The following is a 25,029-nucleotide window of genomic DNA, read 5'->3' on the forward strand; positions in this document are numbered from 1 at the left end:
AAATTAAAAAGATAAAGAAATAGGGGCGCCTGGGTGGCTCAGTCGGTTGGGCAGCCGACTTCGGCTCAGGTCACGATCTCGCGGTCTGTGAGTTCAAGCCCCGCGTCGGGCTCTGTGCTGACAGCTCGGAGCCTGGAGCCTGTTTCAGATTCTGTGTCTCCCTCTCTCTGACCCTCCCCCGTTCGTGCTTTGTCTCTCCCTGTCTCAAAAATAAATAAAACGTTAAAAAAAAATTTAAAAAGATAAAGAAATAAACAAAAAATAATACAAAAACCTAAGTACAAAAAGTAATGTGGAAAAATTAAAGCAACAAAATAACAGAAGAAAAAAACAAACTATTGAACAATAGGCCTGAGAGTTTTTTTCTTAGGAAAAAAAAAAGTATATAAAGAAACAACAGAAAGCATAAGCTTACAACATTAAAAATGAGAATTGAGACATAGTCACAAACGCAGAGAAGAGTTGAAAGAATCACAAAAGAACATTCTGTTTGTTCCTATATAAAAACGTTTCCAGAATTGGATGCAATGAGTAGTTAATCTAAGAAACTGTAAATAGCTAATACTCACTGCAAAAGACAAAATATTGAACAGATCAACTGCTACAGAAAATTTAGAACAACTTGTCATAAAATTATCCCCTCCAAAAGAAATGGCATTTTTACGACAAATGAAAGAATGTGCAATCTCACTCCAAATTAAAATAACAAAAATGACGTTTAAGGTGAAATACAATTTTCAAATACCGGAAGACGAAGATTACCCTAGTTGGTAGCTTACGGTGTGGAAGGCATTCTGATTCCCTGGCGTAGAGTACAAAATGGTATAGCATCTTTAGAGTGTTAACATGGCAATAATTATAATTTAAAACGTTCATTTCCTTTGACTTCAAAAGTCCACTTCTACTAAATTATCTACATATACAGCCTCCAGGGTACAAGAAAATGCGTACGAAGGTATTAAATGAAGCAATGTTTGCAACAAAAAATAACAGCAAGTACTTGCCTGTGGGCAGGAAAATGTTTAACAAACAATTCCATCCAAACAGTGGAATATTACAAGGCAATGTAAAAGAATGCTGGCAGGGGGCACCTGAGTGACTCAGTCAGAGGAGCCTCTGACTCTTGATTTCAGCTCAGGCCATGACCTCAGTCATGAGATCAAGCCCCGCCCTGGGCACCATGCTGGGCGTGGAGCTCGGTTAAGATTCTCAATCTCTCTCTCTCTCTCTCTCTCTCTCTCTCTCTCTCTCCCCCTCTGCCCCCCCTTCCCCGCTCTCTTTCTCACACATACATAAAAAGAATGGCGTCAGTATTGAGAGGAAGTGAGCATGAAGAGGTGCTGGCAATATTCTGTTTCTTGATCTGGAAGCAGGTGACATGGGTGTGTTCATTTTGTTAGAATTCAGCAAGGTGTATACATATGTGCGTGTTTCTGGACATCGTGCATATCATATCATACTGCAGGGGTTGAACAAGAGCTTCTTAAAGGGCCAGTTGGGGGGCGCCTGGGTGGCGCAGTCGGTTAAGCGTCCGACTTCAGCCAGGTCACGATCTCGCGGTCCTTGAGTTCGAGCCCCGCGTCGGGCTCTGAGCTGATGGCTCGGAGCCTGGAGCCTGTTTCCGATTCTGTGTCTCCCTCTCTCTCTGCCCCTCCCCCGTTCATGCTCTGTCTCTCTCTGTCCCAAAAATAAATAAATAAACGTTGAAAAAAAAATTAAAAAAATAAAGGGCCAGTTGGTAAATATTTAAGGCCTGTGGGCCACATGGTCTCCATCACAGCTACTCAAACTTGCCCTAGTGGGAAAGCAGCCACAGACAACATGGAAATCAGTGAATGTGGTCCTGTTCCCGTAAAATTTTGCTTACAAAAACAGGCAGTGGGTTCGTAGCCAGAATTTGCCAACTTCTGTTATATAGTATATAGAATAAATATGTATATATTATCCTAAATAACTATTGTTCAAAGAGCGAGTATATCTATGTTTACTAATAGCTTAAGAAAATCTAAGTGAGGGGCGCCTGGGTTGCTCAATCGGTTGAGGGTCCAACTCTTGATTCTGGCTCAGGTTCATGGGATCAAGCGCTGTGTCAGCCTCTGCACTGAGCATGCTTGAGATTCTCTCTCTCTCTCTCTCTCTCTCTCTCTCTCTCTCTCTCTCTCTCCGCCTCTGCCCCTCTCCCCTTCTTATGCATTCTCTCTCTCTTTCTCTCTCTCTCTCTCTCTCTCTCTCTCTCTCTCTCCTCTCTCTCTCTCTCTCAAATTAAAAGAAAAAAATAAAGTCTAAGTGACAACCATCAGTCTATCTAGGACAATGATTGTATTCCAATTTTATATATCCAAAAAGAGGATATATAAAATATTCATGTGCTTGTTTGTGAATGTCCGTGCAAGGAACATTTTTGGAAGTGTTTATAAGACCCCAGGGCAAGGGGTCCTGGGGGGGGGGGGGGGCAGGATCTAAGCTTAGAGAGAGGCTAAATTTCCATCGTGCAGAATTATTTTCAAATATAACAATTCTAAATCATATGGTGAGATATGGCCAGTTTGAGCATATAGAGAGATGTATCTACCCAGTATCAAATTTCCTAAAAATGATCATTTTTCCCCTGTGAAGATGATAACAAAACAATCACTAAGATAACGCATTTTTGTATTTGTAGGAGCAAACTATCCACCAGGTAACAGATAGGGAGAAAAACACTTTGAAACTGGAACGCTAATGGCTCTTCGTTTCTTGAACTTCTTTTCTCCTTTATTTATAACAGCAAATTAAAATTTCATTATCTTGAAAAAAAAAACCCAATACCATTGGTTTTAATTACTGTTTGGTATTTCCATAGGGAGGTGTGAAAATGAAGTAAAGAGGAAGGAGAATGCAATAGAAAGGAGTATGCTGAGTCCATTAGCAGCTATTTTTTAGTACGCATTACAAATTTTGTGGGTATGGTCTTCGGTGCCAAAGTTATCAGGATAAATCCCATTACAGGGAAAAAAAATCAAGATATCCGCTCCATCATTGACATATAAGAAACATCGCCACAGAGGGGAAAATCCTTGCAAGCTGTGCACCCTCCTTTAGCATCAGCTGAACCTGGAGAGCAACTAGGAAGTGATCTGAGCAGAGGGTAGATGCAGGTGCAGAAAACAGAGCTGAAAATAATGTGCATGAGTCTAACCTGAAAAATGAGAGGATTGAAACGCACACACACAAAAAAGTTGTTTGGGAGCCGGTACTTTCCTGTGAATGGCTATTACAAGGCCTAATGGAAGACACAGGGCTACAGAACATACTTAGAGCCAGGATAAAAGAAATACAGACAAAGGTCAATGTCGGGAATACACAGAACGCATCTGGGTGGCAGTTGCAGGTAGGATGTACAGGGACAAACAGGCCCTGTGTGCATCTTTTACCATCATGTGAAATGTCTCTTTCCTTCAATATTTTTGCTCATGTAGAATTCTCAGGTTTCTCGGGGATTTACCGAAAAATCTGCATCGTTAAAACACGGGAACAGAGCCAGTTGTTTAAAAAGTAAAAATGTTAGTGAAGTTGCCGTCTCTTCTATAGGTTTTCCCATTTTTTTATTTACCTCATGGGCTACTTTTGTCACAAAATGTTTGTGGTCCTCCAAGGTATTGTAGCTCTTTACTAGGCGCGATGTGAGGAAATTAAAGATACAGTTAAAAACTACTGAGATTTCATTGAAGATATCCACAAAACGTCTCCTCCAGTGAGTACTAGTCTTTTTATCTTTAGTTTTAATGAGAACACGTCCTGTCTGAACTCTCAAGGGGGCATAGACTTGGATTCATGAGCAAATGACAATTCTGGCAGAATAATAGAAGTCAAGAATGCTAGCAAGACATTCACTGTCTTTGGCCTTATTGTTTCCCATCCGGTCTCTGCATGAAGAGTCCATCTTGGACCTCGGTCTTGGCTCACTGAAGTGCCTGCTTTGATAGGATGCCAATTTAAGTTTTTAGGTATGTTTCTAATGATTTTACAGGTATCTACAAGTATAGGCATTATAGGTTTTTTTAGGTATTATGCTACCGATGGTATGCTTCTAAAGGTTTTATGATTCTGATCAATTCCTAGATCCCCATAAACCAATCTTTATATTAATTATCTTTATAATAGCCTAAGTGTCTTTTCTAATGTTAAAGACATTGGATATGGAGGGGAAAAGTCTTAATCACCTTTGACACTTAAAAAAGGGTTAAATTTAATGGCTGTCCATCTTGTTCACTGATCAGTTACCTCCTGAAATACCCCCAAGACACAGGATGGGGATACATTGTCAGGGTAGACTCTCATAACTTTCTTATTGCCCCAATCTCTCTAACTCGAACTACAAACACTCAAAATAATAAGCATCTATTGAGCACTTTCTAGCTCTGCATGGATTGAGTTTAATTCTAATTGCCATCTTAGAAATGGGTACTATGATTCTCCCCATTTCTCAGATGAGGAACTTCGGTTCAGATTGGTGAGCTAAGTGCTCACACTGTCTGTGATATTCCCAGAGTATATGGGGTATTTACAGCAGAGGTGAGATTTAAAGCCAGGCAGCTGGGCCCGGCCCTCCAACGCCCCTCTGTCCTGATCATGTATTAAGAGGGCTCAGGTTTACAGAACACTTTCAAATACATGTGGATGAAGTCTGGTTAAGCTGTGCCTTATGAATTTATTTGCTGTGAGAAAAGGCTCTATTTATTGGTATTATTTACATGGTCAAATCAATGGCCCATGAACGGTGTCGCAGAGGTGTCTTCTGCAGATTCACATTTCCCCTGGAATTTAATTGGCATTCTGCATTTACCAGACAAACATTTTCTTAATTATAATAGCTGAAATGTATTGATTATCTGCTATGCCCCACGCTCTCCTACATTATCTCTGCCCACAAGGTTTTTCATGCTCCCTCAACAGATAGGGACGTTGCAGCTCAGAGAGTGTGAATGATTTGCCTCTCTTCCCGGAGACGGTGAAGCTTTCAGCTTGCCTTGCCAGCTTCAAAACCTGAGCTCCTTTGATTGCGCAAGCATCCCTCCCCCTTGAAGACAAGTATCTCCCTTTCCCCTGACCAATTTCTCATTCTCCATGACAAAAGTCTAGTAGCGTAGGAGAATGACATGTTCTTTAGGTTATAAAATAGACCTAGAGCCACTATCCTCTGAAAAAGAAATCATACGGACATTACCACTTAGTTACGCATTTTTAAAAAAAGAGGCTAATGTTAATTTCCGGGCTGACTTTGCTGCCGTTGCTTCTCTGGTACCTGGGAGTCCCACTAAGGTAGCAGGCATCCAGACCACGGTGGACTCTGTCACTGGAAATTTCCCCGCAACACCTTCAACAGAAACCACCTTCCAGAATTTTTCTACATTGGAATAACCCTGACCCGTCCTCAGACAGCGTCCTTCTATTCTGCTGAGTCGAGCAATGCGTGTACAGAAATAACAAATTGTTCTGCTATTGCACAGCAAAAGGAATTCGTTTCCGACGCTTAAAACCCAGTAGACATTTGCAGCTATTGGACCATTCTCCTGATGGAAATGATCCATTGGAACTCTTCCACACTCCAGCTGGACTCATTCTGATTGATAACTGCAAGAGTTCACAGGCCAAAATGAAATCTTTGGCTCCTTATTTTGGGTCTTTGTCCGTAGCCTCAGCCAAGTTCTCCGTAAATTCTGCTCATCACTCACAACAGAATTTTTGATTCGACACAGGAACAGTTTAATGTATTAGGCATAGGATAGTATGACATGTTTCATTTTTACGTAGAAACTACATGCTCTGAATCATGTTCTACATTGGCATTGCTCTGGCCGAGTGTGCTAAAATGGGAGAAACATTCGATTTCTCCCGCTGATCAGTATTCATCCCGTTGGGAAGAAGTACAGACAGAGGGTAAATTTTGGCTTATAATGAGATAAATCACTCCACATATTACACCTCAAGCTATGGAATCACGAGACTGTTATACGTGCTGATTGCCTCGTACTTGCATGGGCAGTTGGCGTTGAACATTTCTCTGTAATTCTAGGAACAGATGCTACTATGTAACCTGCAGCCAGGTAATTTTTGCAAGCATTCTCCCCTATAGAAATTTAGCCTTCCTTATTACCCCGTCAGCTGAAAATGAGGCAATAAGGTTTAAGAAGCAGACCAACAATCATCTATGGGTTTTTCAAGGGCAATTGAATCTGAAACTATGGGCGTGGATCTTGAGACACTCTGCAATTCTTTTCTGCCTAAGGACTGCTGTATTTTATGACACTGCCATTCATTTGATGAAGACAAAGTATATCTCAAACTTGGAGAAAGAAAAAGATGAAAACAAAGAAGAGAGGAGGAAGCATGAGGCCAGGGAGGGAAGAAGGAAGAGAAGTGGGGGGCGGAGAAAACCAGTGGCAGTCATTTCGATGTAACAACACACTGTTCATCTCAGATTCCTTAGCGAAAATATTTCAACAATTCCTATCTATTCGTTCTCAATGCACTGACTCTGGTTTTCCACAAGTTAATTACCCAGTAAATTTGCAGGGCACCGGAGTGGCTCCGTCGGTGAAGCATCCAACTCTTAACTTGGGTTCAGGTCATAATCCCACGGTTCATGGGACCGAGCCCTGCATCGGCCTCTGTGCTGACAACGGGGAGTCTGCTTGGGATTCTCTCTCTCTCCCTCTCTCTATCTCTGCCTCTCTCCCACTCAAGCGCATGTACATAGGTGTTCTCTCGCTCTCAAAATAAATAAATACACTTAAATAAATAAACAAATAAATAAATTGTACATATGACTAGCGGTCCAGTTAAAGCCAAACAAAAGAAAGCCTACCAAGGAAGTTCCGTTCAGATTTGGGGAGTTTGCCTACGTTAGCCTCCATTTTAGTTTTTGTTTGACTTGTTAATTTGAAGTACCCGTTGTAGTCATGACTGCTCATATACGCATATTATCATGTGTGACGAGGACAAAGCCTTATCAATCGTACACAAGCAGCAAGGATTTGTCCGTTGATTGTCATCTGTTCCGAAAAAGAAAACAATTCCCAGAAGCCTTCGGTTGCACCTCTGGTATTCTCCTAGAGAAGATTTAAGAACCAGACCACTTATGCAACCACCAGAAGACTGCACTATTTCAGATACAGTTAAACATTATTGTGTAAAGGTTTTATGGCCTATATACCATTAGCAAGCCTGTAGAGATCCCGTCTAACATATAAAAAGGTTGACGATACTACATAATAAATGGCATACCATTATTACTTTCTTGGGTGTTTATTGTAATGGAATAAACCATGATGAATCCTTTAAGCTCTCCTGCACAAATTCATAGCATTTCCATCGTGACTTACCAGGAAATAATGCACAACAGTTTTACAATTCTGCCACCTTACCGAGATGAGCCAGAGGAGAAGCGTTTTAATGGGAGAATTGTTTTTCAGTCTACCCTGAGAGCCCAAGCCACTATTGTATTTCGCCCTTCATGGGAAGTCTCCTATCATCCGTGTTCCCCATACCATTTACATTTTATTGGTCTGATCCCCCTTCTAATTCCCTGACCTGAAGAAAACACTCTTCGATTCCAGATTCCTTCCAAGTATTAAGCTTTCACTCCAACCGATATTAAGCTCCGACTTTGACAATTACAGGTTATAGGGAGGTAGCATTTACAACGAGGGAAGAGTTGCTTGATTCAAGAAGCTTCCTGAATATAGTAGAAAGTTGAAGAGCCTATCGATTAAGAACCTACTATGAGGGGCGCCTGGGTGGCGCAGTCGGTTAAGCGTCCGACTTCAGCCAGGTCACGATCTCGCGGTCCGTGAGTTCGAGCCCCGCGTCGGGCTCTGGGCTGATGGCTCAGAGCCTGGAGCCTGCTTCCGATTCTGTGTCTCCCTCTCTCTCTGCCCCTCCCCCGTTCATGCTCTCTCTCTCTCTCTGTCCCAAAAATAAATAAACGTTGAAAAAAAATTAAAAAAAAAAAAAAAAGAACCTACTATGAAATACAGTTGCTAGGAACATAAAGGGAACTCGGTCACAGCCACTCCCGGAGACTCAGCATTATTGCACCTAATCCTTACAAAGACCACAATATGGTACAGATATCATCATCCTTCACGAGAGGACAAAATGGAGACTAAAGCCAGTAAATAAATTGGTATCATAAAGCAACTACTGGGTGCCAGAGCTGGGATTTGAACCCAGTTGTGTCAGACATACAAGCCTATACACTACCCCATGTCTCTATAACGGGTCAGAGAAAAGAACTCTTACTGCACACATAAAATGCATTATATATAAAAAATTAGAGAACTGGGGCAGAGCACAATTAACCAACATATATGTTCATGAGGAGTAAGATATCGTCGTGATGAGTTACCCTGAAATGACCAGGTGGCTATAAACACATAGAGAGAATGTTAACGCATTTAAGCTTTGTTGGCCATATTTTAAGTCAGCGTTTTTCTGTCTTTTAAATACTCTTTTGGAAGTGCTCAACTCTCACAGAATATGAAATAAAACTCGCAAGAATGCATGACTGAAGTAAGTAAAATGAATGAAAATTCAAACATTAACACCTTGTCCAGGGCACCTCGAGGCTCACTTAGTTAAGCGTCTGGACTCTTGGTATCCACTCAGGTCATGATCTCACAGTTTGCGAATTCGAGCCCCACGTCGGGCTCTGCACTGATAGTGTGGTGCCTGCTTGGGATCCTGTCTCCCTCTCTCTCTGCCCCTCCCCTGCTCGCTCTGTCTCTCAAAAATAAACAAACGTTGAAAAAAGAATACTAATAACTCCCTGTCTTATTTTATAAGACACAGAGGATTTTAAGGTTAAAAATTTAAGAGATTGTTTTCCCCAAGTCTTCATTTAAGCGGAGAGTACTATATAAGCAGCACAGAGATCACAATATTTTTGCCCTTCTTTAGCTAAAGACACAACGGAAGGGAAAAGCTGGGTCTCATCCTTAGACCAAGGTTTCCCCGGCGTTATAAGAAAATTTTCCTCGTTCCTTCGCTACCTTACTAATCCGATTATCCAACAGCCTTAGAAACCAAAAGGCCAATTAATCCAGTGCCACCCAAGGTCAGCTAACCCTTGATTTAAGCACTCACCTTCTGCACGAAATAGAGCAGCCTTCTCTGATTCGGCCACCTCTTGCCTTTGTAATATATTATTGGCTTCTCCTCGGTCAGGCATGTTGGCACTTTATTTGGTTCATGCTTGCCCCAGGGATGGTATAATGACACTGGATACATAGAACCGGTTCGTTTCCACGACAGACATTTATTACGTGGCCAATGTGTGGCATGATGAAACAGCTCACCCCCAGGGTCCTAAGAAAGCAGCATCGCCCATTGAGGAAAGAGTAATTAGATTATTCCAGGGCTTCTCTTCGCTAATTCTGTAAGTATTCGCTGAGCCGAGCGCTGTGCTACACCACGTTCCCAGTTCCCCTAGCCTCCTGATCAAATCATCATAAAATACGTGCAACACAGCACCCAGGGAAAGAGCTGGGAAAGAGAGACGTGCCGTGTCAGGAAAGTTAGCTGTGGAGACATGCGACCCAAGTTGGCCAAGTCGAGACAGATGTTTCCTATTTGTAATAAACAAACAAAACAGGGTGCTTGCAGTTGGTGAGAAAACTGTCGCAAGAAAAAAATAACAATAATAAGGGAGGAATGATTAGAAGGAAAGTGGCAGGGGAGCAGAAGCCTAGAAAAAGCCCAGGGTGAACTGGTATGCGTCGTGCCTCCCGGAGCCACGACTGACTTCAGTCCAACCAGATGCACTGTCTCCATGGAGAGATTTTAATACAAAGTCGTACCATTCACCAGCGTTTCACCTGAGCTTAATTTACTGAAACTTGCTGAAATGCTTACAGTCATTTGCTGCAGGAATAACTCACGCATGTGGGAAACCACGATGCTAGGACTTCAACAATTTGAAAATACCCCTTACATAATTGCCTCAAAATAAAATACTCCTAAGTCATGTCTGCCCTTGGAAATACACGGGGTCTGTCTCTAGAATTAAAAGAATCTAATATTAAATAGCAACCTTTTTTGAACGGGAGGGTCGTAGAATAACAGAACCTAACCTCAGCACCAGAAGAAAGATTAGAAGGACAAGCGTTAAGCCAGCTTGCGCAATCCTGCCCAGGGCCAGCTGTCCAGCTCAATAATATCCTGCAGACAATAGAAGCTCTGAGAGTGTTGCTGTGAGGGTGGGGGAGGGGGGAGAACTAGCTTCCATCCACTCATTCATTTGACAAACATGTATTAGTTGTCCCCCATGTGTGAGACAATGACTAGGGGAAGGTTATTATCTGGAAGTACAGAAAATTGCAACTCGGAAAATATTCTCTATTTCAGTCTTGTACTAAATCAGACTGCCCTTTTCTTCCCTCTCCTACCCAGACTTTCCTCCTCCCCCCTACCCATATGCACATTATTCTTAATTAGGGAGATTGCCCTTTATTCTTTATTGCTAGGAAGGGTAGAAATAAATAAGACGATGCAACTGAGAACAAACAGCCTGTCTGTTCCGAACTTGCTATGACAAGGGAATCAGTCACCAGCACTTTGAGTTTGGCGGAGAGTCAAAGGCAGGGGAGTAGGAGAGCAGAACAGTGAAACAAAGGCAAGGCTCCGGGGATGCCCTGCCTGGAGGTTATTGCCACAGGGTAGGAGAGGTGAGCTGACTAGGAGTGAGGCACCTGACTTCATCGGTTTTGAGGAGCCTATCTGGCTTCCTCTGGTGGGTCCTCACTTAGAAACAGGTCAGGGATGAGAACAAAAATTAGGAAAGCTGTCATTGATCAAGCCCTGAGCATTCTGGGACAGTTACTGCAGAGGTTCTGATTTGGCTTCCTGCACTGGTTGCTGCTGATACGGGCCAGAATTCTATTGTCATATACGGTCTGGCCATTGTCCGTTTGTATATTCAGTCTCTCGGTGCCCCCTTTTGGTCAACCTCTTGACCAATACAGAGAAGGCTAGCGATCCAGATAGTCACTATTTCTGGACTGTAGAGTTTTCCCCATAGTCAACTGTGTCGTGATATCTTCTTAACCATTTTATTACTGTGGCATCACGGTGACCCTCTGGTCACAGCTGCGTAGAACTGTTTAAGACTCTGGATGGAGTGCAACAGACCAGCATCGTGACAAAAACAACAACAGTTAATAGTCTCTGTAAAATGCTTCAGAACTGGAAATCCCAACTGCCCAAGCCAAGACAAGAACAAATCCCATATAGGCCATGAGGATCAACCTTAACAGAACCAAGTAGCTTTTCCCTAAGGCAATGTAAAGCCTGCCCCACCCCGTCTGTTTCACTGGCCAAGTTCAGCAAAAAGTATATGCGGTGGCACAGGCTCCATCGTAACTAACCAAGAAAAACATCCAGAGCAATGTCCGTTACTACTCATGCCAATGAGTTGAAACTAAACTGTATTCTAGCTAGGGCAGAGGTGGTATCATTAATAGCCTGCGCAAGAGTTAGTGCCCATTGGGGACACTGCTCTGATTAGTCACATAAACAATGGGTCAGTAACTCCTCCCAGGATAGTGCCTGAACAATCAAGGGTGGCTTTGTTTAGGACCCCACATTAGGCTCAGAATTGTCAGCCTTCACGATTTCTAGAAATAGGGCCTCTGTGAACCGACAAGTCTCATAATACTATTTTTAAAGTGCACGAGGTCTCAGAGGAAAACAGAACCAAGCATCCTGGCTGTGAAGGAAATAATATCCAGTAGGGCACATGGCGATCAGGAAACAAGGAGCTGTGTGTGATACGAGATTGGATCCAAGGCCTTAGGTTCACTGGGTTACATGAGGATCTCTAGTATAGTCTCTTTCAGGTGCTATTTAGCTCATCACCCTACAAAGGTTGTTGAACTCAAACTTTGGGGTTTCCTAGGGTCTGATCACCGTATTGTAATATATCGTTCTTTTTCTGGGAGAGAGGAACACTAGCAAAGTCACAGTGTTAGACTGTAGTTAAGGTGACTTATTTAGGGTCGGTTGTCCATGGTGCAAATGGAAACGCCTAGGTTATGACTGTCTCATTTGATGAAACCAGAAGGGCCCAGAAGTTTGTATCATGGGGGAGTGATGATGGATGGCATATCCAACAGTCAGTAGGTGGAAGGCAGTGGGTATTATTTGGGATAATCTAAGAATGGTGTTACTGGGACACCTGGGTGGCTCAGTCAGTTGAGCGTCTGACTTCAGCTCAGGTCGTGATGTCATAGTTCGTGAGTTCGAGCCCTGCATCGGGCTCTGTGCTGACAGCTCAGAGCCTGGAGCCTGCTTCAGATTCTGGGTCTCCCTCTCTCTCTACCCCTCCCCAGCTTGCTCTCTGTCTCTTTCTCTCTTTCTCTCAAAAATGAATAAACATTAAAAAAAAAGTTTTTTTAATGGTGTTACAATATGAGTAGGTTCATACTTAACATTTATAACAAAGATGAAAGAAAATACTAAAAGGTCCAATATGCGTTGATAATAATCAGGGGTCTAGAGAAAATAAGAAGAATGATTATAAGTGAACAGATGAAAACAAAACAAGAATTAGATGACAGGTCTTTGTCCACATTCTTGGGCAGGATTTCTACTATCTGAAGTCCAAAGGTCCTTTGTTCCAAAGGTCAGCTGTCTACTTCTGAAGATCGGCTCCTACTAGACTTCTAAGAACCCACAGTTTGAGAGGCGCCTGGGTGGCGCAGTCGGTTAAGCGTCCGACTTCAGCCAGGTCACGATCTCGCGGTCCGTGAGTTTGAGCCCCGCGTCGGGCTCTGGGCTGATGGCTCAGAGCCTGGAGCCTGTTTCCGATTCTGTGTCTCCCTCTCTCTCTGCCCCTCCCCGTTCATGCTCTGTCTCTCTCTGTCCCAAAAATAAATAAACGTTGAAAAAATAAATAAATAAAAAAAAGAATAGTGCTCCTGGGCACCTTAAAAAAAAAAAAAAAAGAACCCACAGTTTGAGGTCCCCTTTTGTGGTACCTTCCAGTTGTATGCACCTTTGCGTTGCTTCTTTGGTTGTGAAACGTGAATCCAAAGATTGACTCCCGTGAGTTTTTTTTCCCGTGCTGTGTTTGCTGCTAACAGAACATGACATGATCCCTTCCACAATGATTCAAGAGCGGTTTTCCTTTGATGCCTCGTCTAATAAATGAAATCTCATGTATTGAAGTTCATAAAGAAGTTGCTCAGGAAGATATTGTGGAAGGACAGGTTAAGCTGTTGGTGATAGCCTGGGTAGAATACATGAATTACTTGCAATATTTTAGTAAATCTGTATGCAACATGGCAGAATCTTGAATTGGAACTAAAATCTTAAATTCATCGGACTTCAAGTTACCAATTAATAGGGAGATAATTAATGTGTTTTAGAGGAAATAAACTTAATGACCAGAAGGCCTATATCAGAATAGCTTTGACCAAAGGAACGAAAGGATTTCTAAAAATTTTGCTAGTTTTATAATAAGAATACCAGGGCACCTGAGTTGGCTCAGTCAGTTAAGCATCCAACTCTTGATTTTGGCTCAGGTCATGATCTTACAGTGCAGAGACTGCTTGGGATTCTCTTTCTCCCTCTCGCTCTCTCCCTCTCTCTCTCTCTGCCCCTCCCAACTCGTGCACTCTCTCTCTCTCTCTGTCTCTCAAAATAAATTAAAAAAACTTAAGAAAAAAAAGAATACCATTGTTCCTTTTGTTCATTCAAGAAGATCATGCATGGTTAGAGCAACGTAGTTCTTGACTAACCGGTAATGTCTTACAGAGTTTTTCTGTAACGGTTCCCATTAGTTTATAGTTTTTTCAGGATTATGTTCTTGACAGGTGATGTATGACCTCAGAATAACCTCAGCTTTTCTTTGAAAGTTTCCCCACAAATGTTGATTTAAGATGGTAACCAAGTTGTTCTAAAATGAGTCGTTTCATACAGACATTTGGCTAATACCTATTTGAAATAATCTGGTTCCACCAAGTGGCCACCTTGGTTGTACCAGAAATAGAGTGAAGGGGGCAACCAGCTTTTTTTTTCCATTCTTCCCTTTCAAAGTCACAAGTTAATTATTGATATTTTATAATGATATGTTTAAATCCTTTGAGGGTTTAATTAAGATCATAACCTTGGTTAAGGCTGCTTATTTTTCATAATGATATTACCAGAGCATTTTCTTTAGTTTCTAGATTATCCCTTTTTTCCTGGGCCTCGACCTTTATATTAGCCACCTCTGTGGACAGTGGGGGTGAGTCTGTCAGTTCCTTAACTGGATGCACAATTTTAATCGGGGTTCTAGCAGAGATGAGAAACCTTCTTTGTTTCCAATGCATTACAGTCAAGCACTCCTCCAAAAGTATACCTGATATCTGCATGTATGTTTGCTCTTTGTTTTTTGGCTAGTTGACAAGTTCTAGAAAATGCAATAAATCTTGGTATCTGGGTTGATTTTACCTACGGTAAGAACTATGTTCTAGAAGACAGCTTAAAATGGTAATAGTATATTCTCTTGATAACTTCCAGTTTCAGCTTTGAGGAATGATCCACAAACAAATAGTGTTAGGTCTGAGTTCTTTTTTTTCCTAATGTTCATTTATTTTTGAGAGAGAGACCGAGTGTTAGTGAGGGAGGGGTAGACAGAGAGGGGGAGACACAGAATCTGAAGCAGGCTCCAGGCTCTGAGCTGTCAGCACAGAGCCCGACGTGGGGCTCAAACTCACGAACCGTGAGATCATGATCTGAGCCAAAGTCGGACGCTTAACGAACTGAGCCACCCAGGCTCCTCTATTAGGTCTGAGTTCTCAGTGGGGGTCTCTAATAAATCTGAGTGTGGTACAAACAACCCCTAACTGAGGTAAGACAGTTGTAAAGTTCCCCTTCTTCTTAAAGGGGCAAGAGATTGGTAGGAGTCAGGGTGTTGCAGCAGTGAATAGTGATGAGAATCACAAGGGAAAACTAGATTATTTAAGTATTAAGGACCTGAGGAAAATAGGAGAAGCTTTCAGTGAGCTTCTGGGGTATGTCTGTCCAGGTGTATTGTTGTCCTTATCAAGTAAAGTCAAAGGTACTGACAATCCTAGGCTACAGGCACACTGAAAAAGGGAGACCAAAGGCATAGGGCAGTAAGCAAGTGGCTTCAGATGGAATTGAAGACATCGTTGGTATTTAGGTTGGATACTGCTACAAAGTGAGAGATAATTTTGATGTTTTAAACAAATCAACATCCTTTTGTCCATTTGGTGCCTTTACTGCCACGACCAGAGCATCATCAAGGCTAGTGCAGAGTATTACAAGGACTTTGGATAGAAGGCTTTTAACTATGGATTGGAGCCTTTTCTTTGCTTCTGGCTTCAAGGACTATTAGGGAAATTTGTGTAACAGTTTAGTGGATCCTTCTACAGATAGGTTCTGCTCCATTTTTCTTCCTATTCAGTGGAATTTTTGAGCCCATAGAATGTCAAGTACGGTATCAAGATCTTGAATTGGGATATACATCAAACATAATGGAAAAGGCAAATGTGTATTCGAAGCAGAAACCATCTAACTATAAGTAGAAGAGTCCTCAGGGGCCTCAAGAAACAGTTCCTCGGGGCGCCTGGGTGGCGCAGTCGGTTAAGCGTCCGTCTTCAGCCAGGTCACGATCTCGCGGTCTGTAGTTCGAGCCCCGCGTCAGGCTCTGGGCTGATGGCTCAGAGCCTGGAGCCTGTTTCCGATTCTGTGTCTCCCTCTCTCTCTGCCCCTCGCCTGTTCATGCTCTGTCTCTCTCTGTCCCAAAAATAAATAAACGTTGAAAAAAAAAATTAAAAAAAAAAAAAAAAAGAAACAGTTCCTCTGCTGTGCATATCATATTACAATTCCACTTGGGGGGGGGGGGGGGCACTGACTGGGGTGGCTCAGTCAGTTAAGCGTCTGACTTTGGCTCAGGTCATGATCTCACGGTTCGTGGGTTCAAACCCCGACTTGGGCTCTGTGCTGGCAGCTCAGAGCCTGGAGCCTGCTTCGGATTCTGTGTCTCCCTCTCTTTCTGCCCCTCCCCTGCTCGCTCTCTCTCTCTTTCTCTCTCTCTCTGTCAAAACTAAATAAACATTAATTTTTAAAAAAAAATCCATTTGCAAAATAAGTCTTTCCTTATTAAATGTGCAAGGGTGGTATAACAGAACGAGAAGGAATGTTTTTGAGTCAAGGGCCAAAGTGTTACAAATAAAAGCTGGGAAACCGGGAAAAGCTGTGTGTTATCTGAAACACATACCATCTGTTGGTATGTTTACTCCAAGGAAGAGTTTGAACAAAGATGTCAGGGTTTAATTTGGAAAGAGTAGTGGCCATATCCACCAGGAATTGATGAGGTTGGCCATCTATATTTATAGTTAATTCACCGTGAGTGTTTAAGGGTTTCCAGGTATTGTCGTTCAAATAAAGGGACTATTTCCCATTCTACTTTGTTTTTGAATTAGGTCTCCAATTTCGGATTTAATTTCACTGACGAAATGAAATTAAATGGCCATTGTCGAACTGGTGCCTTCTTTAAAACTCCTGAATATTGTTGTAAAGTGCTTTCTTGTCTTTCCTGAAAATCTCCTGTGGTTGCATGTTTTCTCTGCTTTTGCGATTAAATCATGGTCCAATCAATTTCTATTGGAAATGTTTCAGATGTGGCTTTTAGGAGACTTAATTTTTCTAGACCTTTTTTTAAGCGTTCAAGTTTGTTGTAGGAAGTGGCATCTTGTAGATTCCTTTCCAGTCTAACCATCTTTTGCCATCCAGAACTTACCATCCGAGGTCTGATTGCCACCTTTATAAGTTGATACAGGTCAGGTAACTCTGGGTCACAGGCATCCAAAATAATTCTGAATTCTTCTATGAATAGTTGTGTATGTTTAGGGATACCTTTAATACAGTCCAAGTGCAAGGGTTAAGTGTTAGAGTAGCCTGAATAGCTGGCTTCTGGAAGGAGTGGATCTTAAGAGGCAGCTGGCATTTTCGAGTCTAGGAGAGTCATTATGAGAAAAGTAGGGGGTCTGGACAAGAGAAGGGAGGAGTTGACAAAGATGAGGAAGGAGAGAGACCAGAGGATAAGAGGAAAGGGAAAGCTGATATAGGAAAGCAACTGAGGACATGGGGAAGAAGACTTACTAGGGAAATGAGTCATCTGTTGTCATTGAAGTCAGATGGCTCATTCGTTCTGGTCAAACACTCTTAGAGAACTACGGTTTGAATCAGAATTTCATTTGGGGGTTCTGCACATCAGTCAAAAATGTTGCCCATTGGATCTTAGAAATTACATTCCCTTTCTTTCCTAAAGAATCTGTCATGTGAACAATTTTGTTCCAGTCAAATCTTACCCAGAGTGGCTACTAAAGGCCCAAATCGCCCCTGGTGAGATGCCATTGAGAGACGGGCATAAGAATTAGGACTGAAATGAGAGGATGTGTAAGAAAGACACTTTCCTGCAGATGTCTGAGACAAGCCCACGTGACTTGGCCACGGTCAGTGGAACGTGATGCTGGTGCACTTCCGGTCTCAGACTCCCAACCTGATGGCCATCCTCCTCCAAATGCACACTCGGCAATCTGCACCCCCAGCAGGCAAAAATGGAAAGAACACCCTCTGTGGATCAAAACCAAGCATGTAGGACAAAATAATTGAGATGGAAGGAGAACCTCATCAAGTATCACTAGTCACAGCAAAGTTTGTCCCATTGGGCTGGAGTCCAATGAGAATCATGAACTCACCAGGCTGTGAGTGGGCTTGAACAACAGGCTTATGGGGTCTACACTGATGCCTCACCCTGTGATTCTCTTCTTATGACAAACAACACTTTGAGACAGTGCGACACAAAACAGAAACACAAAAGACAGCAAAGAGGGATGAAAAGAAATGGCCCGATTCCACCAAAGATGGGAACCACATGGGAATCAAGAGCAGAATCTAGGTTCCAAACTGAGAATGTGAATGCAGAGGGCATAGTTTTGGTGCTCACTTGACACAGGGACTCAGTAAAGCCCTGAGCAGAAGGTTCGAGCGGCCTCACAGGCACCACAGCTGGCTGAAGGCCTGAGCCCTGCAGGCCTGCTTTGACCACAGCAACCTTGCCATCCTCAGAACTGTTTTGGGGGTTCATTCTTCCCCTTTCCCAAAGGGGACCACGTGTTTACAGCTGAATAGCACTGTCAGCCCATGTTTTGCCTGTGGGATGTGATAAGGTTTTGGGGTGATGGTGGGGTTCGGAGCCAATGGCCAAGAAAGAATTCTTGGAGATCTCTTGGGTCCAAAAGGGTGATTTTATTAAAGCATGGGAACAGGACCCGTGGGCAGGAAGAGCTGCACTGGGGCTGTGAAGAGTGATGGTTATATACTATGGAGTTGGGGGAGGTGAAGTCCAGAGGGAGTTTCTTAAAAGGATTTCCGTATGCTGGAGAGGATTTACAGATCACTGGAGACCTAGCTATTCTCAAGCTAAGGTTGTTTTCCCCCTCTAGCAAAGCATTATCATTAAGATAGCAGGGAGGTCCTGGAGATTACACTATCGATAACATTGCCCTTTTCTTATAATATTACTAAGATATTGGTAAACTGATGGAGACTCTTGTCAGTTTAACCATTTGTTTTCTGTCTTTTCCTTTGTTCTTGGGCAGCCAGGAGTGCCTGTGGAATATCATTCAGATCCCATCTGGCAGTGGGGGGTGGAGGGTGCCACAAGGTTGGGGGGCAGGGGGGCAGGGGTATGTTAGCTGGTGCTTGGCCTCAGCTTGCCTTATGTTCCCTCATCAGAATCCTAGAAGTCCAGCAGGCTCCCTTCATTTCACCTCATCTCTGTCCCCCTTGATCCAAGCTGGCAGCATTCTGCTGAGATGGTTGATTGGATCACAAGCCACAGCCTTAATCTCTTTAGTAGAAGGTTGTCCAACCCATTCAGTTCTCTTTTCTCCCATTTTACTAATGGCAACAAGAAGAAACCAGACCACACCTTCAACACTTTGCTTAGAAATGTCCTCAGCTAAATATCCAAGTCCATTGCTTATAGGTTCTCCTTTCCAAAAACAGAGCACAATTCGGCCAAGTCTGTGCCATATTTTTTTTAAATGTTTATTTAAAAAAAATTTTTTTTTAACATTTATTTATTTTTGAGACAGAGAGAGACAGAGCATGAACGGGGGAGGGTCAGAGAGAGAGGGAGACACAGAATCTCAAACAGGCTCCAGGCTCTGAGTGGTCAGCACAGAGCCCGACGCGGGGCTTGAACTCACAGACCGCGAGATCATAACCTGAGCCGAAGTCGGACGCTTAACCGACTGAGCCACCCAGGCGTCCCAAATGTTTATTTATTTTTGAGAGACAGAAAGAGACAGAATGAGCGGGAGAGGGCAGAGAGAGAGAGGGAGACCCAGAATCTGAAGCAGGCTCCAGGCTCTGAGCTGACAGCACAGAGCCCGACGCAGGGCTCAAACTCACAGGCCGTGAGATCATGACCTGAGCTGAAGTCGGGCGCTCAACCGACGGAGCCACCCAGGCACCCCAAGTCTCTGCCCCATTTTAACAAGGATCTCCTTTTCTCCAGTTTCCAAAAACATGTTCCTCGTTCGATCTGAGACCTCACATTAACAATTGTCTTCCTACTAACAATCTCCTGAAGGCCGTTTGCTGCTCTTCTCCTAGTGTCTGGGGAGTTTGCTGGCAATCTTTGACATTCCTTGGCTCATAGAAGCAGCACCTGGGCCTCCACCCTCATTTTCATTTGATATTCTCCAGGGTGTGTCTTTGTCCAAATTTCCCATTTTGATACGGGTCATATCAGATTAGGAACCCACCCCACTCCAGGAGGAGCTTATCTCAACTAATTACATTTACAATGACCCTATTTCCAAGCAAGAGAACATCCTCAGATGCTACGGGTTAAGACTTCCACATATGAATTTGGAGAACACAATTCCGACTATAACAAACTTTTTTCATACGTTTCGTACTTTTTAAATATGTCTTTCTTTCCTTGGAAGTGGATAATTTCTTAAGTCTTTAATAGCCTGTAAGTACAGGAAAGAAAATTCCTAGTTTAGTAAATATATATTTTTTAATTAAAGCTTGGTATTAAGTTCACATGCAAAGAAAAAACCAGACGTCGGATAATCTCTGAGATCCGAACCAAAATTTATCTTTGAGATTCCAAGGAAGTGCTGGAAAACAAACACAGCTAGCTAAAAAAGGTTATGTGTATCATTTTTATAGTTATAGCTACAAATGGTTATATTTAAGTCCACTGATACTCAGAATAGAAGTAGATGGGTGTCTGAATAATTCAGACATGCAATACATTTCAGAGGGATCAGCAAGGGAGTAGGGAGAGATTCATTAATTTATCCAAGATTACTCAGTAGAATCAAAGGCAAATGCAAATTTTAAACCCATAGGGCTTTCTACCATACAACACTCTTTGCCTTTGCTGTTCTGAAATGAAATTCACCCAAAGTACAATCTCATCAGCACACATGAGGGAAGGTCTATGACCTTGGTCTAACCTGCTATGACACAGGTGATCTTTAAAAAGTAAAGGAGTCTCTGAAAAGACAGCATTATATTATACAGCAATCTGAATAGGAGTCCCTTTATCCTGTGAATGAAACCTACATCCGGATAGATGTTTCCTCATTCACAAAGACCACCATTCCTAATTTTCACTGAAAGACAGCCTTCCTAAAAATGTGAATTAAAACAATCTCTGGACCTTTATCTTCTTTCAAAGAAAATGCACAATTTTAATAAGATACTTGCAAAATACTTTGTAGTTTATTGCATATATAGTGCCATACAATATATATAGTTATATTTACATTTCAAAATACTTCACATCCTTGTGAACTTTCTCTCCATTTTATGAGTGAAGAATTGAGACAGAGAAATGAAATCCAACTTGGCCGACTTCGTGTTGTCTAATTGGGACGTGTAAGCTATACAGTTAGCTATAGGGGTACGGTTAACAGTAAATTCATTCAGAGAATCAGCTGGGTTGGTTTCTGGATAATGCAGTCATTCTGATTCCCCACAGCTCCTTACACAACTTCTTAAGTTCTCAGTTGACTCTTGGTGTGCATCTCCCTGTGAAGAAATAAAATTGCTTGTTTTCGAACAATGTATATTTTACAAACCACTCTTCCTCTAAATTTCCCCAAAGCAACAGCTGCCTTCTTGGGGAGCACTATTGTTACTTCTATAATTAATGCAAAACGGCCAGCTGGCCTCCACACAAAACCACTTTATTTTACTCTACCTAGAAAGCCACTTAAATCAAGGAGTAAAGAATTTCCAAGGAATTCTCCACAAATGTGGAGAATGAAAAGAATTAAGGGTATGCAACACACTACCTGCGGAGACATGCAGGCCGCCAGGGGAACTAGATGGCAATTTCTAATGGAGATGTTGGCAAAAAAACAAGAATGAGAACGAGAAAAGAACAAGAGACATTTATCAAGGACTTACTCTGTGCCGGGCACTGACCCAAAGGCTGTTCAAATAACGTACATTTGGTCCTCACAGCCATCCTCTGACGTGGGCACTCTTGTTATCAGACCCGTTGTGGATGAGAACAGGGGGGCAAGGAGAACTTAGCCGAAGCCACACAGCCCCTGCAGAGCAAAGTCCACAGGTGGACCCAGGCAGTCTGACCTAAAGCCCTAGGCTAAAAGCAGCTTTCTGTGCAAATGCGTTTGTGGATGCAGAGGAGAAATAAGGGTTTTGATTGCGGAAGATGCAGAGAGAATGACAAGTTGCATGGGTGTTAAGGATTCCATTTCTGTGTCAAATATACTTCATAAATAAATAAGTAAGTTATCAGTCTAAACCAGAAGAAGGAGGAGGTGCAGAAGGAGAAGAAGGAGGAGAAGAGGGAGAAAGGGGAGGGGGGGAGGGGGAGAGAAAGAAGGGAAAGAAAAAAAATCACATTTCTCAAGGCTCTGAAGAAACGTAGAAAGGGGTAAGTAAAAAGAGGACCAAATGGTATGGACATCTTATGTTTAAAAAATAAATCTACAGATATTGGAAATAAAGGCAGCAATGGTGGTGGTGGTGACTGCTTTGCTACTAAATAGCTTAAACATATAATTAAAAGGTATTTCAGCAGAGGGGCGCCTGGGTGGCTCAGTCGGTGAAGCGTCCGACTTCGGCTCAGGTCATGATCTCGCGGTCCGTGGTTCGAGCCCCGCGTCGGGCTCTGCCTGGGCTGACAGCTCAGATTCTGTGTACCCCCCCTCTCTCTTCCCCACCCTTGCTTGTGCTCTGTCTCTCTCTCTGTCTTTCAAAAATGAATAAACATTAAAAAAATTTTTTTCTAAGGTATTTCAGCAGAAATTCCTATGAAGAACCATGTCTAGGCTTCTGAAAAGCTAACAAAAGCTAACTCTATGGAAAGAGCATGTCTATAAAGCAGTATGAGCCCTAGCGTAAGAAATGTGTGCAGAATATATTTATACCTCAGTGTCAATGCCAGAATTGTATTAAGTGGTGATTAAAAATAGCTGGGAAGGGGCACCTGGGTGGCGCAGTCGGTTGAGCGTCCGGCTTCAGCCAGGTCATGATCTCGCAGTCCGTGAGTTCGAGCCCCGCGTCAGGCTCTGGGCTGATGGCTCCGAGCCTGGAGCCTGTTTCCGATTCTGTGTCTCCCTCTCTCTCTGCCCCTCCCCCGTTCATGCTCTGTCTCTCTCTGTCCCAAAAATAAATAAAAAACGTTGAAAAAAAATTAAAAAAAAATAGCTGGGAAGTTGAACTAAGCCAAGTACCGATTGTTAACTTAGTGTGTATTATTTAAGGCATATTATAAATCTTATTTACAATATGAACACAGTGAATGCTTAACAACGGGAATGCAATTATTTTAATAAAAAGTAAGCTCAAGGAGTAGGGGGGGATAAAAGCCAATGTGCTTTTTGTGGAAATACCTGAATGTGGAAATAAGTGATTTAACTCTCATTTTTCCCAATTATTGACATTTAAATATTTTCTAATGTTTTATTTATTTTTGAGACAGAGAGAGACAGAGCATGAGCAGGGGAGGGGCAGAGAGAGAAGGAGACACAGAATCCGAACCAGGCTCCAGGCTCTGAGCTGTCGGCACAGAGCCCGACGCGGGGCTCGAACTCACGAACAGCGAGATCATGACCTGAGTTGAAGTCGGCCGCTCAACCGACTGAGCCACCCAGGCGCCCCCCCCACCACCCAGTTATCTACATTTAGATCTCTGTTAAGCCAAACACTGTTAAATACTCATCACCAACCTCCTTGTTTGTAAACTCAAACCTATTTCATGTTGGCAATATGGCCTGCTGTTGAGCCTGAAATAACACTGGTGACTACTGCAAGGTCCAATCTGAAAGACTTAGCTGAAAAAAGAGAGAAAACCATATTCACATTTGAGGGAAAGAGAATAAGTAAAGCTGACTGGCCTGTAGCAGCTATTCCCTACCCAAACCAAAAACAAGCAAACAGAACACAGAAGTGGCAGAACATAAGCTTGGTCTGAGTGTGAACGGGCCAAGGGCTGCATCCAAGTCAGCAAAGAGGTCCTTGTGAGGATCCCAAGGACTCAAGTTTAGAATTCCCAGAAATTGTGCAAAGAGCCCTGAGCTCACACAGTCCATTAAATTGATTATTTGATTTATTTGCCTAAATATCAGGAGGCCACACAGCCTGGATGACACTGGGCCACTAGCCTAGGATCCTAAGGCTGAGAAAGTGGACCCCAGTGCAGAGGAACGTGGATGAAATGACCACCCTAGGGATGACCCAAAGTGCCCCTTTTTCCTGACTGCCAAACCAATGGTGTACAGGTCAGGGGGGAAACATGATCATTCCTGCAAGGGCCATGTTGATGTTTGGGTCAGAGGACATCAATGACAATGCTGAGATCAACCTGAAACTGTGAGGGAGTGACAGGCAGCTCAAGGCACGTAGACAGCAATACATACAGAGCATGCCCCGGTATCCTGGCCAGTGGGATGAAGAACAAGAAATGACTGATCAGCCAGAGGTAAACCTGGAAATTGGTGGTTAATGTAGCTTCTAATGACACTCAATCCTAAAAGAGGTCAATCCTTGATTACCCAGCATGAGATAATTGAGAAGGGCTTTCTGCTTCTCCGGCTGGCACAGACCTCCCCAGAGCCTGGTCTTCTGCTAAGGGGTAATTTCAAGCAAGCCTGGAATCCTCTGGTCATGGACCCGTGGATGCCAGCCTAGATAAGGCACCTGTGAGAAGGTAATGCCAAAGTGAAGAGCAGGATTTGGGGCTGCAATGAGAATGTGCCACTGAGATGTTTTAAGGAAGGCAGGCCTCAGATGTGGAGGAAAAATGATGAATGTAAAAAATGCACGGTCCAGGATTAGAAGTTATGCAAGGTCAAAAGTCACAAAGCTCTATCCCCAGGGCAGAATATCCGATAGCATTCACACTGACCTACAGCCATGTGGATGGTATCATGATCCACGAGGCATGTTTTGGAACTTGCACCAATAGGAAGGAGACAAGACCCCAAGGTGTTAAACCTCCTCAGACTTTTACAGTGAGCTATCGACTAACCCCTCGTGGTCACAGTTTGGAAGATCAGACCCAACTGAAGCAAGGTGGCAAGGAAATAATTGACCATGAGATGCAGCTGGAGAAACTGAGGCTACACAAAGGACTGTGAGTTTCTGCTCCCAATCCTTGTGAATTTGGGGAAACAGTAGACTGCTACCTTCAGGGAAAATTCTACCTCCAGGAGTTAATCCTCACAGAGATCTAGAAGCTTACGTTCAGATTCCCAGAACCAAAGTTTATGCAGGAAGCTAACCTCCCAATCAGGCACGGTTCTCAGAAGAGGTCGTCTTAGGTTCCTCAATTCTGGTCGGAAGGAATCCTGAGAACAACCCAGAGGCTTTGGAGGGATACTACACCCATTCGCTCCAGGTACATGGGTGATCTCCCAGGCAACTGCCCCAAAGCATCCTTCAGAGCCGAAGCATGTGGAACAGATTCAAGAAAATACA

This window comes from Felis catus, chromosome C1, assembly GCF_018350175.1.
Source record: "Felis catus isolate Fca126 chromosome C1, F.catus_Fca126_mat1.0, whole genome shotgun sequence".
NCBI lineage: Eukaryota > Metazoa > Chordata > Mammalia > Carnivora > Felidae > Felis > Felis catus.